Here is a 17,200-nt window from a genome sequence, read left to right as displayed (position 1 = left end):
CGGTTAAATGATTGGCTCTGGACTTCAGCTCAGGTCATGATCTCATGGTCCTGGGTTCGAGCCCCGCATCGGGCTCTGTGCTGACGGCTCAGAGCCTGGAGCCTGCTTGGGATTCTGGTCTCCCTCCCTCTCTGCCCCTTCCCTGCTCGCACTGTCTCTCTCCCTCTCAAAAATAAACATTAAAAAAAGCAGCTCAAAGTGTAGTAGTGGAAACAGTGTAAGACTCCACTTCGCAGCTACCAGAACGGCTCAAATAAAACACTGAACAGTATCTGAACCTGGGGAGGCTACGGAGCGACTAGAACTCTCATACGCTGCTGGCGGGAGCACGAAGCGGTGCCACCACCGTGGAAACTGTTTGGCCGCTCCCTCTAAGGCTAAGCGTCCCACCACCGACACCCAGCAACTGTACTCCCAGGCACGCACTTACCAGGAAGATACAAAGAAGCGGCCACAAAAGGCGTCATGTGAGGAGGCTAACAGGAGACCCGCGCAAGAGCAGGAAGGGGGAGTTGCCACCTAATGGAGACAGAGTTTCGGATTTGCAAGAGAAAAGGTTCTGGACGGTTGGCGAAGGTACGTAAGACGACTGTACCATATGCTTGAAAATGCTACACTTCGTGTAGCAATGTGTTTTGTACCTCAACAAAAAAAGACGAAAAAAATGGTCATAGAGCTTTATTCTTAAGAGCCCTAAACTGGAAACAAACCAAATGTCCATCATGTGACGAACGCACAAACACCCGATGTCCGTTCGCACACAGGGTAACGACACGTGCGACCCGCTTGATCCCGACCGGAAGAACCACGCACAGAAGGGCACGTTCTAGAACTCCATTTGTGTGAAATTTTACAGCAGCTCAGCTAATGTATGGAGATAACAGACATCACAACAGGGTGGCTCTGGGGAGAGTGGTTTCTGGCAGTGGCATGAGGGAACCTTCTGGGGTGACAGAAAGGTTTTAATTTCCCGCTTTGCATGGTGACTAGCGGACATATATATTTATCAATATTCACTGAATATTTGCCGTCTATTGCACGTAATTGTATCTTAATAAAAAAGGGTCTTAGGGAAACAGCACATAAGGCTGGAGGGGCTCCACCTGTCCTTTGGCTACACACGGACGAGTTCTTACCCCACATGGACAGCCACAGAGAAACGCTATGCCGTGCGGCGATTTGTGGATATGCTAAGCACGTTAAAATTAAAAGAATTATACATACATATGTTTCAATCTCAGTTTTGTGGAACAAGCTTTGATATTCTGATAAATTATTTTAAAAAGGAAAAATATGTATGCACTGATGTAAAATAAAATATAGACCATCTAACTCAAACTGATTTATTTAAAACATGATGCAGCATTTCATAAAATATCTGTTAAAATCTAAATAAAATGGAGTATTAGCTGTTTAAAATAATAAAAAAAGCAAAACATAAAATACTGGAATACAGAATGAGAAAAAAACACTTTCAAGCTTGCAAGCAAAGGAAGAAATCAAAAAGCACAAAATTCGTCTACAGAATAACAAAAAGCAGGTTTTGTATGTTAATAAAAAGCCAAAATTAGATGGCAAACAACAAATCAGAGAAATATCCACGGCAGATAAAGTTGTTTTTATAAGGAGCACATATTCAGGTTTTTTAAGGGAATTTGTATAATTTGTAAAAAGTAACTTAAATGCAATTAAGTGAATAGACAAAATATTGACTGAGAATTTAAAAAAATGGAAATAAATATGATAACCGTCTGTAAAGAGCTCAAACTTAATCGTAAGAAAAGATACACATTAAAACCAGGACAGTAATTTTCAAAGTAACAAAGATTTTCCGGTTTTCGTTAAAACACCCGGTCCCGGAGCAGACAGGGCGCTGGGCAGGGTGCTGGGCACGCGGTCTTCGGGAAGCGCGTCGGGACCGAGCCCAGCACCGCAGGCCGCAGCAGATGCAGGCGGGGCCCGGTGCCTGGAGGGGAGCGTGGGGTTACACAGCGGCCCTCACCCCAAGCGTCTATTTCTAGGAGAACTACTCTGTGCTAAAGAAGAAACAAAAGGGCACCCGCTCCCTTTTTCGCTGGGAGTGGGCATGGCACAGGTAGGCTTCTGGAAGGTAAGGCCCCTCTCCGGGAAAGACGGATGTGCTCTGTATGTAGGGCAGACGTGGCCCTTCCCCGGGACAGGGCGGAAGACCAACACCGCACAGCCCTGGGGCCGAAGCGCCACTGGCCCCCCATCCGGCCGCCACACACCCGGAGCCAGCGCGGGGCCGGGAACAGAAGCGCCCGGACGAGCGCACAGGGGAGGCGAGGTGCAGATGGCCACGCAGAGCTGCACGGGGCGAAACGCAGTAAGTCCCTGAGAGAGACCCGTGCACCTCTACGTCTGCAGCCCAGAGACGCACACAGAACTTCATTTACTTAACAGCTGCGACTGTAAAACCCCAGAAAGGTCAGGGGGGGCATGCACCACAGGCCGGCCTCTGCAGGGTGAGGTGAGCTGCAGGTCTCATCTCTTTTAGAATTTTCTAATTGGGATTTTTTAGCCTTTCTTGAGTGTTTGGTATTCAAAAGGAAAAAAATGTTAAAGTTCACAACTCTTGATCCCAAAACTCCAATCAAAGAATGAGTTATTTATAAAAGGCTTAGAACAATGCCTGGCACATTATAAGTGTTCAAATGAATGTTTTAAAAATAAATACCCTAAGGAAAAGCCTCAAACTATGGAAAAAGCCTCCATATACACCATATCATTGTTGAGAAAGGTTTGAGTGGGGAGCGAAACATTTCACGGGGTGGAATTTCCCGTGGCTTCTTTGTGGGGCCCGACCTTGGCCTGTGCAGGCACACGGGGAGAGGTTCTGCGTTTGCAGGGTGGGCCCGGAGCCCTGGAGTCTGCAGACATTTACAGCGAGAACTGTATCTACCAGGCAGACTGGAGTCCTCATCAACACGATGCCACCATTTTCTCCCTGTGGGCAGACTTTCATTCATGCATTTAATAAACACTTATCCAGCACGTGCTATGTGTCAGGCACTGTCCTAGGTCCTAGAAACACAGCAGTAAATGAAACAAAAATGCTTTTACTCATTATTCTCATGAAGCTGATGTTCTAACGAGGAGAGACAGGCAACAAACCATGCAACACCAATGGGTTAGAAGTGTTAAGAGAAATAACGTCAATTAAGGACGGGGGCCCTCAAATCTACCATAGGGCCGTGTTCCGGTGTTGATCCATAAGCAGAGAGAAGGGGGCCTAACCCATCGACGGAGGCCCAGGGAGGCTTCTGGGAGAATCGTGACCTGAACCCCGACAGCAGATCGTCTGAGGGCGTGGGGAAGGGAGGATGTGGCGGGAGCACGGGTGTGGAAAGGTAAGAGGGCACAGGAGCAGGGCCACACAGCAACAACTTGACGGACAAGCAAAACCAGGGCAGGTGTCCCAGCCGGAAGGCTCCGGAAGGGCCTCGAAGTAGGATCCGAGCAGGGGTGCGCGCACACGTACACGCGGCAGTCATCCCACGTGGTTACGGACAAGCGGTTTACTCTGGCATCCCAGGAGTGGGCCCATGACACACCTGTCCAATTATGGTGTCCCTGTCCCCTTGTCCACAGTGACCGGCTTACAATGCAGAAGAGCACTGCAAAGTCATCAGCTTGGGGCTGCCGGTGCGTACAGAGAAAACAGCAGAAAATGAGGCCAATAAGCAAAAAAAGGAGCAGAGAAAGGCAGGGCCAAGAGTCTGTGACACTATTTCAGCCACACCTGAGGCTCATCCTTGGCCTTCCAGTTAAATTGTCAAAGGCGGAGGGGCTCTTTTTTGCTTGAGTTCACACTGGGTTTCTGCCATCTACGACTGGGTTAACGCACCCTCTTTTTGGGAAAGAGCTTTACTCTGTGTGTGGTGGTGACGGGGTTCAGGGGGGATGAGAGCATACACCCCGGTAGAGTTTCTCCCATTAGGGTTGATGAAGACGGTGAACTGGGTGCTTTAGGGCACCTGGGAGGGTACAGAGGCAGTAACAGCTTCTCAGGTGGAGGAACTTGGGGGGCGTGTTAGTCTATATGTGTGAGGAACATAAACCTGTGAGTTGGTATAATCCACGCTACAGCCCTAAGACATCGTCAAATAGAACCCAGAACGACAGCTGACGGAAACCACCACCAACATCAACCGTTTGAAACCAGTTTCCTATTCCCACATTAATGCCCATTAGTCACAGGTCTTTCCTAAGTATTTCATATTGCCACAAAGCTAGTATCTTGAACTCTTTACCTCTATACCAAACAATCATCCGGTGTTCTCCAGAAAACTTAACTCAGGCAGCTGGACCCAATATGGTCCAAACCTAAGATGTTAAAGCAAAATAAACTGCTATATCTCAGAGAGATCACTACAGATGCCCAGAGCTCAGATTCTCTTGTTCCATATTTGAAAACTCTCATCATGGGGCACCTGCGTGGCTCAGTCGGTTGGGCGTCTGACTTCGGCTCAGGTCCACGATCTCGCGGTCCGTGAGTTCGAGCCCCGCGTCGGCTCTTGTGCTGACAGCTCAGAGCCTGGATCCTGCTTCCGATTCTGTGTCTCCCTCTCTCTCTGCCCCTCCCCCGTTTATGCTCTGTCTCTCTCTGTCTCAAAATAAATAAACATTAAAAAAAAAACAAAACAAAAAAACAAACTCTCATCAGTTGGTCACAGATCAGAATTCCAATCTTGGTCTGAGACACAGCTTTAAATCTTTAGGTCCTTGGGAGCACCTGGTGGGTCAGTCAGTTAAGTGCTGGACTTCAGCTCAGGTCATGACCTCCGGATTTGTGAGCTTGAGCCCTGCATCGGCTGACTGCTGTCAGCACAGGGCCTGATTTGGATTCTCGGTCCTTTGCTCTCTGACCTCCCCCACTGGCGTGTGCACGCTCTCTTCTCAAAAAATAAACAAACGTTAAAAAAAAAAACAAAAAACCACCAAACCGTAAGTCCGTGATCGAAAGAATGCTCATATTATACTGTTACTTGTGTAACAGTGGCTTAAGGCAGCCTTTGCGTATTGAGCAATGGGTCTCAGTCTGGCAGAAATAACAATACCTCAAGATTTTTTCTTCTTTCTCGCAGGCATTTCCCAAATACCTACTGTGTGCCCACGATCTCCGCACTGTGTGCCCGTGAGCCTTCCTTTTTCTCTGGGTGAAAAGGCCAAAATCTCGGTTCACAACCTGGACCATGCTGGGTGAAATGTAAAATAAAAGATAATTTATCACTGAACAACTTGAAATATTATTCTTGCAGCAAATTCCGGCCCTCTAAGCTCTGCTTATGCCTCCCTTGTCCCCCTACACAGGTTCACACTGCCAGGGCGCGCTCTCCCTCTCTCTCATCACTGAGAAATAACAAGGCTCAAGCTCCATACAGCCTGAGAAGCCTGGGTTCTGGGTTCAAGTTCCAGTTCTGCCATTAACTAGTCTCAGGACTGTGGCTGAGACGCCTATTCTGCATCTGTAAAATGGGGATATGCTTACTTCCTGCACTGGGTTGCCGGACGAATGAAAGAAGTTAGTGTATGTAAAGCGCTTGGGACGGTGTCGGGCACACAGCAAGTGCTCAAGAAGAAGCAGTTATTAATTGATAATTAATTAATAAGTGAACGCCCTAACCTCTTTCCAGTTTCTACAATTTTATGAGGTCTTTAGTAGAGAGATTGTGGGTTTTGACATCCCCTCCCCCCAAGTCTGCTTCATCGTATCTGGCAGAATAGCAAACATCCAAAATAGCAAAAAGTTCCCCGCTCCTCATTCCGCCGAAGCAACGCGGCACCTTCAGCAAGGCAGCAAGTTCAAGCGCCTGGGTGCCGTGCCCTTACTCGTAACAGCTTGACACTTCGAATTCTGACAACTACCGTGCAAAGTAGACATCATTACCTTCGTTTTGCAGATAAGCCCGAGTAGGAGCAGAGAAGTTAAATAACTCAGTGTCGCACAGATGGCAGACGGCACACCTGACTCCAAAGCTCACGCCCCTTTCCACTCTTACCTCTCTGCGGCCCGTGCAGCAAGCACGCGAGTGTTTGTTAAATAAAGAAAAAGACATCCGGAGGCTTCGACGCGAGGGGGACAAGCCTTGCTTGGTAAAGATGGAGTTGGCACCTTCGCCCACATCCGCTCGACAATCTGACGCTCCCCGTGACCTACTCGGCCTGCCCCTCCGGCAGCAGCCACCGTAGGGACCTCTGTGTGCCAGTGCCCTGCCCTCCGGCTAGGCGCCTGCTGAGACTGCCCCCCGCTGCCCGGAAAACCCAAGGACAGGTATCCCTTCTGGAAAGGCAAGTTTCCCAAACTCTGACATCACACGGAAACCTGCGGCAGGCTTACCCGCTAGCGGGGCCCAAGAATCACGCCGAGCGGATGGAGGACGGAGGACGGGGAGGTGACGAAACTAGGCGAAGGGAGGGAGGAGAGGAGAGGAGAGGGGGTGGCAGAGAAAGACGGAGGGAGTGTAAGGAGGAAGCCAATGAAGAAAAGAGGGAGGAGCGAAAGGGAACGGCGAGGACAGAAGGGGGGAAGAGGGGCGCAGGAAGAAGGGCGGGGAGGCGGCCGGGAGACAGAGAGCCCAGCGTGCAGCCGCTCGCGCGACCAGGGCGGCGGACGCCAGGTCCCCAGGCTGGGCTCCGGCCGGCACGCGCGCCAGAGCATCCGCGCGCCCCGGCGCACACGCGCGCGCGCACGGGCGGGCGCACGCGCGCGCGCGCACGCACCCTCCCCCCCCCCCCGCCCCGCCCCGCGCCCCCTTCCTCAGCCGCTCCAGCCGGGAAGGGGATGCAGAGAAGGAAACAGCCTCTTACCCGGTGCGGTGATCCTCCGGGCCGCGGCCCGCCCACAGCCTGCCACGGCCGCGGACCCTCCCGCGCCCCCACCACGTAGCCGCGCCACCCGCCGCCGCCGCCGCCCGCCGCCGCCGCCGGGAATCAATGGCCCGGTCGCCGAGTGGTGACGTCACGGCGCGCCGGGCGTGGGCGGCAGCACCACGTGACCGTCGCTCTTTTGTCTGCGTCGCGGTGGCGGGGGTTCCGCCGTCCCGGGCTCCCGGGGGCTCGCCGGGGTGCTGGTGCGGGGGGCGGCCCGCGGGTGCGCTCCCGGCCTGGCGCGGCACGAGGTGCCTCGGGGGTTTCGGTGGCGGTCAAGTGCACGGGGCCGGTTACGACGCCGCCGCAACCGCTGGTCCTCGGATGGCCCGTTTATTTATTTATTTGTTTTCGGATGGCCCGTTTGATTTCGAAGGTCATTCGGTGTTCGCCCTCTCACCGCCCGGCCCACTGACTTCAGTGTGGGGATGAGTCTCCATCCTTCACCACTGCCGCCCTCGGAATTCGTCTCCATCCTGATTTGTGTTTACAGCAACTCTTCCATCGCTGCAACGGACTTTCACGTTTATATTCACTATTAAGCGATATAACACTACTTTCGTTTTTTAACTTTTGTCTAGCGTTCTGGACTTTTCACAAAGATGTTGCTAAATGTCTTGGCTAAATGTCAAGCTGCTTTAACAAGCCACCACGGGTTTAGAAACAACAGGTTCTCGAGGCTGGAAGCAGGGTGCCAGCCTGGTCCCCTTCCTGGGGGTAGGCTTCTGATGTGGCCGAAGGCCTAGGGGTCTCCGTGGGGGCTCTTTCCTGCACCCCCAATCCCAGTCACGAGTGCTAGCGCTTCCCAGTACGAGGGCTTCAGCGTGCTTATCCTGGGGGGACACCAGCATTCATTGTCACTGCCACATAATAGTCCATTATGTGAGTGTATCATTGTCCATTCTCCAGCTGCTGAACGTTTATGCAATCTCTAGGTCTGTTTGCTTAGTTTTGCTTTTGTTGTTTGTTTTTGCGATTTCCAACAGTGTGGTTACGAGCAGTGCCTTTTGGTGTTTCTGTACAAAAATTTCTCTTGGGTACGTTTACCTACGAGTAGAATTGATGGGCTTTGGGTGTGTCACGTTCGACTTTATATGATGGTGCCATATCTTTACCCAGAGTGGTTATGCCCCAGTTCCACTTGTACCAGCACCGTATCTCCCCTCACACTGCAGACTTCTTGATTTCGGGCCATGAAAGGGGAGTTATATAATGTCCTGTCCTGGCTTTATTGGCATATCCCCGAGGTTCAACATCTCATATACTTGTTGGCCATCTGTAGTTCTTGACTGTGAAATACAAGTGTCTGGGGCTGGAGGGATTTCAAGGCAGAGCGAGGAAAAAGATAAGACCACGAGGTGGCAGTAACACACACACAGGCTTTCTTTGGGTCACCTTTGACAGATTTGTAGGCGGGGAAGGCCCTCAGAACTAGACAATCCAGAGACTCTGGAGCATTTAGATGGCGAGGAGACCAGATGTTAGGTGACCAGATGTTAGGTGTCCGTTGCTCTGCAGCCCAGCAGGAAGTCGCTGGGTCAGAAAGCTCTGAAGGGCAGCCGCAGGTTGGGGTCATTATAGCCACAGGGTTTATCTTCTCTGTGACCAGCAGATGTTGGGTGCAGTTTCATGAAGTATGCAAAACAGGCACGTGGCTCTAAGTGGCTAACAGCTTGTTGGAACAGTGTTTAAAACAACTGGATGTGTAAACATTTGAGGTTGGTACTTACTGGCAGGTTTTGAGTTTATAGGTCCCAGCCTGCTGTACAGAAATAAACAACCTAGGGGGGGGCCATCCTTGACTCACTTTTATGATACCCAGTTCGTGTCTTTTCCTCACTGTTTTTTTTTTTTCTAGTGGATTGTACTGAACACTACTCCTTTGTCACTTATGTATTGCAAATTTCTTCTCATGTCGTGTTGCTTGTCTTTTCACTTCCTATTTTGATAAAAGTGTTCTTTTTAAAAAAATTTTACTTAAGAATTTTAGTTTTTAATTTTTAAATATTTACTTATTTTGAGAGAGAAAATGAGCAGGAGAGGGGCAGAGAGAGAGAGAGAAAGAAAGAATCCCAAGCAGTCTCGGCACTGCCAGCACAAAGCCTAACGCGGGTTTCCACCTCACAAACTGTGAGATCATGACTGGAACCAAAATCAAGATTGGATGCTTAACCAACTGAGCCATCCAGGTGCTCCATATTCTTAACTTTGAGTTTATAAATGTTTATTCTGTTTTTTTCCGCACCCCAATATACATTAACATATACTCTAAACATATTTAGTTTTGTTTTTGATGTTTGAATTCTTATGCTCTCTGGAATTTACTTGGTTTATGGTTTTACTTTTTACATGCATATGAGTTTTCCACCCCCAGGTTTGTTTTTTTACTAGCCCCTCCTTTCCCAGCTGATTGTCATGCCAACTTGGTCATATATTACCATTCCGTTTGTGCATGGCCGTATTTCTAAACTGTCTGTTCTCTTCTACCGGACAATTTGTCTTAGTGTCCACACCACACTGTTTAATTACCATAGTTAATAAAAAGTCTTGGTTATTTAGGAGGGAAAATCTTCCTTATTTCTTCTTATCTTCCATCTTGGCTATTCTTGGCCCTATGTTTTTCCAGACATATTTTAGAACGAGCTTCTCAAGTTGCGTGGGCACACACACCCACACACATACACAAAACCTGTTGGGATTTTAATTGACATTGCATTGAATATACACATAAGTTTGGACAGAATTCACATCTTTGTGATTCTGAGTCTTCCAATTCATAAACAAGGAATAGCCATCTTTTTACTAGGTCTTCATTAATGTCTTTTCAGTAAAGCCTTATTATTTTCTGAATCCAGATCTTGCACATTTTTGTTGGGTTGATTCTTACTTTGTAGCTTTTGATGCTATTGTAAGGGATATTCTTTAAATTTACACTTTGTGATGGTCTGTTGCTGGAGTAGAAATAAATTTGAGTTTTGTATATTGATGTTGTATCCAGCCACCATGCTGGATACAACACTTAGTCTTTGATTTTAATAGTTTGTTCTTTCTAATAATTTGTAAACAATATGTAGACAATCATTATATGAAAATAATGTCAGTTCCAGTCATTTTTGCTTTTTATTTTTCTGAAAGTATAACACTAGTTAATTAACAGAAATGGTGATGTTCTCCTGACATTCTTGACTTGGGCAGTCTGGACTTGATTTGAGTTTTGAGAAGTAAATTTGAATTATTTTGTAGAATTATTTTTGGTAAATAAATTTAGAATGATATTTTGGTAGGCTTTTTGTAAACCCCCTTTGTCAAAGGAGGTTCCTCTTGTTCCTAATTTACTGAAAAGTTTTATTTTGAACGGATTTTGAATTTAATCAAAAAATTTCTACAGCTAATGAGATGATCATATTTTTCTCTGCCTTTAATATATTGATAAAGAACATTTATAGACTTTTTTTTTAATTTTTTTTTCTTTCAACGTTTATTATTTTTGGGACAGAGAGAGACAGAGCATGAACGGGGGAGGGGCAGAGAGAGAGGGAGACACAGAATCGGAAACAGGCTCCAGCCTCTGAGCCATCAGCCCAGAGCCTGACGCGGGGCTCGAACTCACGGACCGCGAGATCGTGACCTGGCTGAAGTCGGACGTTTAACCGACTGCGCCACCCAGGCGCCCCAGACTTTTTAATATTAAATTGTCCTTACACTCTTACGATAAAGTACTTGACCATAAATTATGATCAATTTTCTATGCTGTTTTACTCAGCTTCTATGCTATGTAGGATTTTTACTTTTGTATTAATGAACATCACGGGCTTGTGATTTTCCTTTCTCATTCTGCCTTCATCTGTGTTTTAAGGCTCATAGAATGATACAAGGAGTATTCCTTCTGTTTAGATGTCCTCTGGAATATCTTTCCCTTCTAGTTTTGGTAGAATTCACCTATAAAACTATCTGGGCTGGGTATTTTCTTTGTGGAAAGAGATTTATTTATTTATTTGTTTGTTTGTTTATTATTTATTTATATTTTTTTGAGTAAACTCTACACCCAGGGTGGGGCCCAAACTCATCACCTCAAGACCAAGAGTTACCAGGTCTACTGACTGAGCCAGCCAGGCACCCCTGTGGGAAGATTTTAAAATACTGCTTTCATTTCATTAATACTCATGAGACTGTGAGACTGTTTAGGTATCTTATTTCTCCTCGCAGCGGTTTAAAGAACTTCTCCACTTCCTCTAAGATTTAAAGTTCATTGACGCAAAGCTGTTGGTAGTGTTGTCAGTCCCTGCCGTGTTTGCAGTTACTTCTCCTTTCACATCTATAATATTGCTTGTGGTAGACTGTGTTACTGTTCCTCCAATATTTGCCCCCCTTCTTGTAAGAGGACTGCACATTCACACCTGTTACCTGATTTGAAGTGCCTCTTGTGGGAGGAATACGGACACCCACTCGTCTGGCAATGGCTTTGGTCACGGCGACATCATATCTGAGCAGAAATTTTAGAGGCTATCGTATGGGTCTGCCCCAGCTCTCTTGCTCTTTCTTCTCTGCCATGAGAGTGGCACGGCTGTCCCTGGGGGTCCCCAAATGGAGAGGACACGTGGAGGAAAGTCCGATGGTGATTCTGTAGTTGGCCTATGCAGCAGGCAAAAAATAAACGAAATTTGGAATTTTGTCGGCTACCACGGCATATTATAGTCAAAAAATTTATTTTATTTACATCCAAGCTGGTTAACATTTAGTGTAGTGATGATTTCAAGAGTAGAAATTAGTGATTCAGCACTCACACATAACACCCAGTGCTCATCCCAACAAGTGCCCTCCTTAATACTCATCACCCATTTAGCCCATCCCCCACCCAACACCTCTCCAGCAACCCTCAGTTTGTTCTCTGTAGTTAAGAGTCTCTCATGGTTCGCCTCCCTTTCTCTTGTTATCTATTATTCCTTCCTTTCCCCTATGTTCATCTGTTTTGTTTCTTAAATTCTACATGTGAGTTAAATCATATAATATTTCTCTTTCTCTGACTGATTTCACTTAGCATAATACCCTCTAGTTCCATCCACATAGTTGCAAATGGCAAGATTTCATTCTTTTTGACTGCCCAGCAATACTCCATTGTATATATATCTCACATCTTCTTTATCTGCTCTTCTGTCCGTGGATATTTGGGCTCTTTCTATACTTTGGCTATTGTCGGTAGTGCTGCTATAAACATTGGGGTGTGTGCCCCTTTGAAACAGCACACCTGTATCCCTTGGATAAATACCTAGTAGTGCAATTGCTGGATTGAAGGATAATTTCATTTTTAACTTTTTAAGAAACCTCCATACTGTTTTCCAGAGTGGCTGCACTAGTCAGGTGTGAGGTGGTATCTCATTGTGGTTTTGTGTTTCCCTGATGATGAGTGATGTTGAGCATCTTTTCATGTGTCTGTTCACCATCTAGATGTCTTCTTTGCAGAAGTGTCTATTCATGTCTTTTGCCCATTTCTTCACTAGATTATTTGTTTTTTGGGTGTTGAGTTTGATAAGTTCTATCTAGATTTTGGATTCTAACCCTTTATCTGCTATGTCGTTTGCAGATATCTTCTCCCATTCTGTCGGTTGCCTTTTAGTTTTGCTGATTGTTTCCTTTGCTGTGCAGAAGCTTTTTATCCTCATGAGGTCCCAATAGTTCATGTTTGCTTCTGTTTCCCTTGCCTCTGGAGACATGTTGAGTAAGGAGTTACTGTGGCCGAGGTCAAAGAGGTTGCTGCCTGTTTTCTCCTCTGGGATCTTGATGTTTCCTGTCTTATGTTTAGGTATTTCACCCATTTTGAGTTTATTTTTGTGTCTGGTGTAAGGAAGTGGTCCAGGTTCATTCTTCTGCATGTCGCTGTCCAGTTTTCCCAGCACTGTTTGTCGAAGAGATTGTCCTTTTCTCATTGGCTATTCTTTCCTGTTTTGTCGAAGGTTAGTTGGCCATCCGTTTGTGGGTCCATTTCTGGGTTCTCTATTCTGTTCCATTGATCTGTGTCTGTTTTTGTGCCGGTACCATACTGTCTTGATGATGACAGCTTCGTAACACAGCTTCAAGTCTGGTTATAGTCAAAACTGACTGATGAATTATTATGTTTTTTTCTCTGTGATAAATCACTGCAGAGGCTGTTTTGTTGGCCTTTTCACAGAACCAACTCGTGGATTTTCTCTGTGTCTTGGCTTCCTGTTTCATTGTCTATTTCTGTTTCTGCTCTTATAATTATCATCTCTTTCCTTCTACTTTCTTTGGGTTTATTTTGTTTTCTGCTTCTTAAGTTTTGTGCTTACTTTATTAATGTTTAACCTGTCCCCCCTTATATAAAAAGCATCTAAAGCAATAATTTTCTCATGAAGGACTACTTTTCATATCCCACTTTCTTTCCCACTTTCCCACTTATATCCCTTTTCTTTCTTTTCTTCTTCTTTCTTTCTTTCTTTCTCTCTTTCTTTTTCTTTCTTTCTTTCTTCTTTCTTCTTCTTTCTTTCCTCTTCTCTTCTTCTTCTTTCTTTTTTAGAGTAGGCTCCATGCCCAATGTAGGGCTTGAGCTCATGACCCTGAAATCAAGAATCGCTGCTCCTTCGACTGAGCCAGCCAGATGTCCCTCCCACAAGTTTTGATAGATACTGTTTTCTGTCATTAAGTTGTAAAATGTATCTAAGTTTTTATTATGGTTTCTTCTTTGACTCATGAGTTATTTAAAAAACATGTTCTTAAATTTCAGAATCTATCACAATTTTAAATTCTAAATACTCGCATTGTGATCGGAACATAGTTTTTGTGACACTTTTCTCTGAAATTTGTGGATAGTTGCTTTTGGCCTAGTATATGCTCTAATCTTATAAATGTCCATGTGTGCTTGAAGAAAGTTTGTTTTCTTTCACTATTGGGTATAGAATTAATATATTGCTGCAAGCTTGTTACTTTTGTTGTTCAAATATCCTGTGTCTTTGCTGATCTTTTTTTCCCTTTTCTGTCTGCTTGGATCGGTAGTCATAGATGAAGTCATGCTGAAAACACAGTTTTCATGACACGACTACCACCGGTGGCACCTTTGCCAATTTTCCTTGTAGTTTTTACCAGTTTATATTCTCTATATTTTAAACGTGTTCATTAGGTGCTTATATGTTTAGAATTGCGTTAGTACAGTTTTTGATTACCTAAATCTTATGTCATTACACAGTTATCCCTTTCTATTTCTGTGCTGCTCTTTATCTTAAGGCTTATTTTTTGTCTGATATTAACACAGTCAAATCAGCTTTCTTGTAGTGAGCACTTGCTTAGAATGTCATTTTGATCCTTTTATTTTCAACCTAAGTTCTTTTGCTTCACATGTACTCATATACATAGCCGGGTTTTGAAAATTCTTAACTGGCAATCTGTTTTGTAACTGTCAATTTTGGTCATGTATTTGTTGTGATTGTTTTTATATATATTTATTTTATTAAAAATATTTTTAAAGTTTTTTTACTTATTTTGACAGAGAGAGAGAGAAAGAGAGAATAAGCGGGGGAGGGGCAGAGAAAGAGGGAGAGAGGGGGTCCCAAGCAGGCTCCACACTGTCAGGCTAGAGCTGGACATGGGGCTCGAACTCACAAACTGTGAGATCACGGCCTGAGCCGAAATCAAGAGTCGGTTGTTTAACCGACTGAGCTGGTCAGGCGTCCTGTAATTCCTAATATATTTAGACTTTGAGTCCGTTTTACTTTTTGATTTCTTCTTGTTCTATGTATTTGTTTCTGATCTTTTTCTCTCTCGTGTTCCTGTTCTTGGATTAACTGAGTTCTTTCTGAAACTTTTTTTTTTCCTATTCCACATTTTTTTTTGAAAGATTGGAATTATACTTTCTCTTTTTGTAGTGTGTTTTGTTTTGTTTGTTTTTTAATTTGTCACGCATTCTAATTGAACAAGGTCCAGGGTTTAAGCAGTGTTGACACTCCTCTAGACAGCACAGGAGCTCTGAAAGCTTGGCTCTTTGCGCTCTCCTTCTGACTTGCGCAGAGCTGTTGTCTCCGTTCTTGTTTCTGTCTTTTTAAGTGCGCGGATCAGGCATTGTCGTATGTTTGTTTGGGTTCACACACAGAAAGGAGAGCCGATGCGAGGATGTGTTACCAAGTAGCTGCCACTTAGTACAACTGGGACAGCTCAGCCTTGGGGGACTGTCCTTCCAGAAGCCGTAGAAAGCGTGTCTCGGGGAAGTGGGCCTGCAGGAGTATCTTAAAGGTGTCTTCAATCACCCATAAACTCTCCCGGGGAGAGAAGAGAGGAATCTCCCTACCGACCCGTTTCCTTCTGTCGTGAACGTCGACTCCCCTGCCCTTCTGTGTTGTGCCGCGTGTCCCCCTCTGCCGACGCGGGCGTCAGCGGGCAGGCAGCCGCCGGGGGCGGGCAGGGCGGCATGGGGCGGGGCCGTCGGCGCACGCTCGGCGTCTGTGCACAGGGGGCCCCAGCAGCGGTGGCTGGCGCCGAAATTCAGCGTTCTGGAGACAGGGGAGGCCGAGGGACCGAGCGCATGACGACCAGCAGGGAGGGAGAAGGGACGGCACGTTAGAGGCACAGGTGTGGGGGCGCGCTCGTCCTTGAAGGCGTCCTTGAAGACGTGCGGGAATAGTCCAAGTGCGGACTCCCTTTGTGGAACCCTCGTGCGCGCCGTTTTGCCGTCACGTCCTTTCTGTAAGCTCCGGTGGGACGCACGCGAGTGTGGACCCCTAGCGTCGGGATTAACTAGAAATGGAGGGACAGGCCGCCGGGCGGAAGGGAGGTGTGTGGGTGCGGAGGCTTTGGCTGTGGGGTTTGGGAGAGAGAAAAACTAAGGCAAAGGAAGTCTTTGAAATGGCCCGTCTCCGCGTCCCTCCAGGAGTGTTACTAAATATGGCAGGTCATGTACGAGAGCCAGATCACAGGTCCTGTTATCTTCTGATGGGCTCTCGAAGTTATTATTGGCAGAATTTCCATTTGAGAGAAAGTTTGAAAGATACCTCTGGGCGCTGTTAAGCACTTCCTTCTTCAGACTCCCTGAAGTAGGCAGAATAAATAAAAATCACACAAAGATGTTTCAAACCAGATTGTGTCAGATCAAGCCTCCCATCAAGAACAATTAGAAAGGTGTGGGGCGCCTGGGTGGCTCAGTCAGTTAAGCGTCAGACTTCGGCTCAGGTCATGATCTCGCGGTTGGTGAGTTCGAGTTCCAGGTCAGGCTCTGTGCTGACAGCTCGGAGCCCGGAGCCTGCTTTGGATTCTGTGTCTCCCTCTCTCTCTGCCCGTCCCCTGCTCACACTCTGTCTCAAAAATAAATAAACGTTAAAAGAAAAAATTTTTTTTTTTTTTTTTTTTTTTTTTAAATTTTTTTTTTTCAACGTTTATTTATTTTTGGGACAGAGAGAGACAGAGCATGAACAGGGGAGGGGCAGAGAGAGAGGGAGACACAGAATTGGACGCAGGCTCCAGGCTCCGAGCTATCAGCCCAGAGCCCGATGCGGGGCTCGAACTCACGGACCGCGAGATCGTGACCTGGCTGAAGTCGGACGCTTAACCGACTGCGCCACCCAGGCGCCCCAAAAGAAAAAATTTTTTTAAAGAACAATTAGAAAGGCTGGGTAAGGTATTCCTAGAATGTCTGAGAGCACAGAAAACGGGTCAAGACACTGCAAGAGAGCCCCATGGGGTGAGGCCAGAACTTGGCCCCACTTGAGCTCTTTGCCGATTCTATTGTTTCTAATTTAAAAAAAATGTTTTTATTTGAGAGAGAGAGAGAGAGAGAGAGAGCAAGCGAGCACAAGTGGGGGGGGGCAGAGAGACAGGGAGAGAGAGAATCCCAAGCAAGTTTGTGCTGTGAGCACAGAGCCCGATGCGGGGCTCGAACCCACGAACTGTGAGACCACGACCTGAGCCAAAATGGAGAGTCAGACGCTCAGCTGACTGAGCCCCCTCCCGCCCCCCCCCCCGGGTGCCCCTCTTTACCAATTCTGGAGTTGAGTCTGATAGGACAAGGTGAGCAGAGCTTCTGGAAGTTTCCCAGGGAGATGATACTCGGAGTTGAGGGCTCATCAGTGAGGGGGGTCCTGGCAAACATCCCAGGCCTTCCCGTTGGGTCCCCGGGAGTAAGGATGAGCTGAAACAGGCTAGCGCTCCCAGAGGTTGAAATCCAGCTTGAATCAACTCAGTGGTGGGTTTATTCGGGTGGTTTGCCCTGTCCTAATCTGTCCTGTAAACAAGAACAAATCCTCTCTGGGTGAAGATAATATTATCCACTACTTCAAATTATCTCTATATCGTTTCCCAGAGTGAAAGTCAA

At 46.6% G+C, this 17,200-nt stretch overlaps 1 protein-coding gene across 2 annotated transcripts in view; it reads right to left on the bottom strand.

Moving 5' to 3' along the window:
• The window catches only part of ADAR (adenosine deaminase RNA specific), a 66,897-nt gene that overhangs the window by 32,919 nt on the left and 16,778 nt on the right, over positions 1-17,200 (bottom strand). The window contains exon 1 of one of the 2 annotated variants that reach the window (XM_030303416.2): positions 6,832-6,853. The exons of the other annotated variant lie outside the window; for it this stretch is intronic. The gene's annotated coding sequence lies outside the window, so the exon portion shown is untranslated. Of the gene's footprint in view, positions 1-6,831; positions 6,854-17,200 lie in introns of those variants that run through there. 2 annotated transcript variants of the gene reach the window in all.

This window comes from Lynx canadensis, chromosome F1 (genome assembly GCF_007474595.2).
Source record: "Lynx canadensis isolate LIC74 chromosome F1, mLynCan4.pri.v2, whole genome shotgun sequence".
Classification (NCBI taxonomy): Eukaryota; Metazoa; Chordata; class Mammalia; order Carnivora; family Felidae; genus Lynx; species Lynx canadensis.
This window is presented reverse-complemented; position numbering and strand designations above follow the sequence as displayed.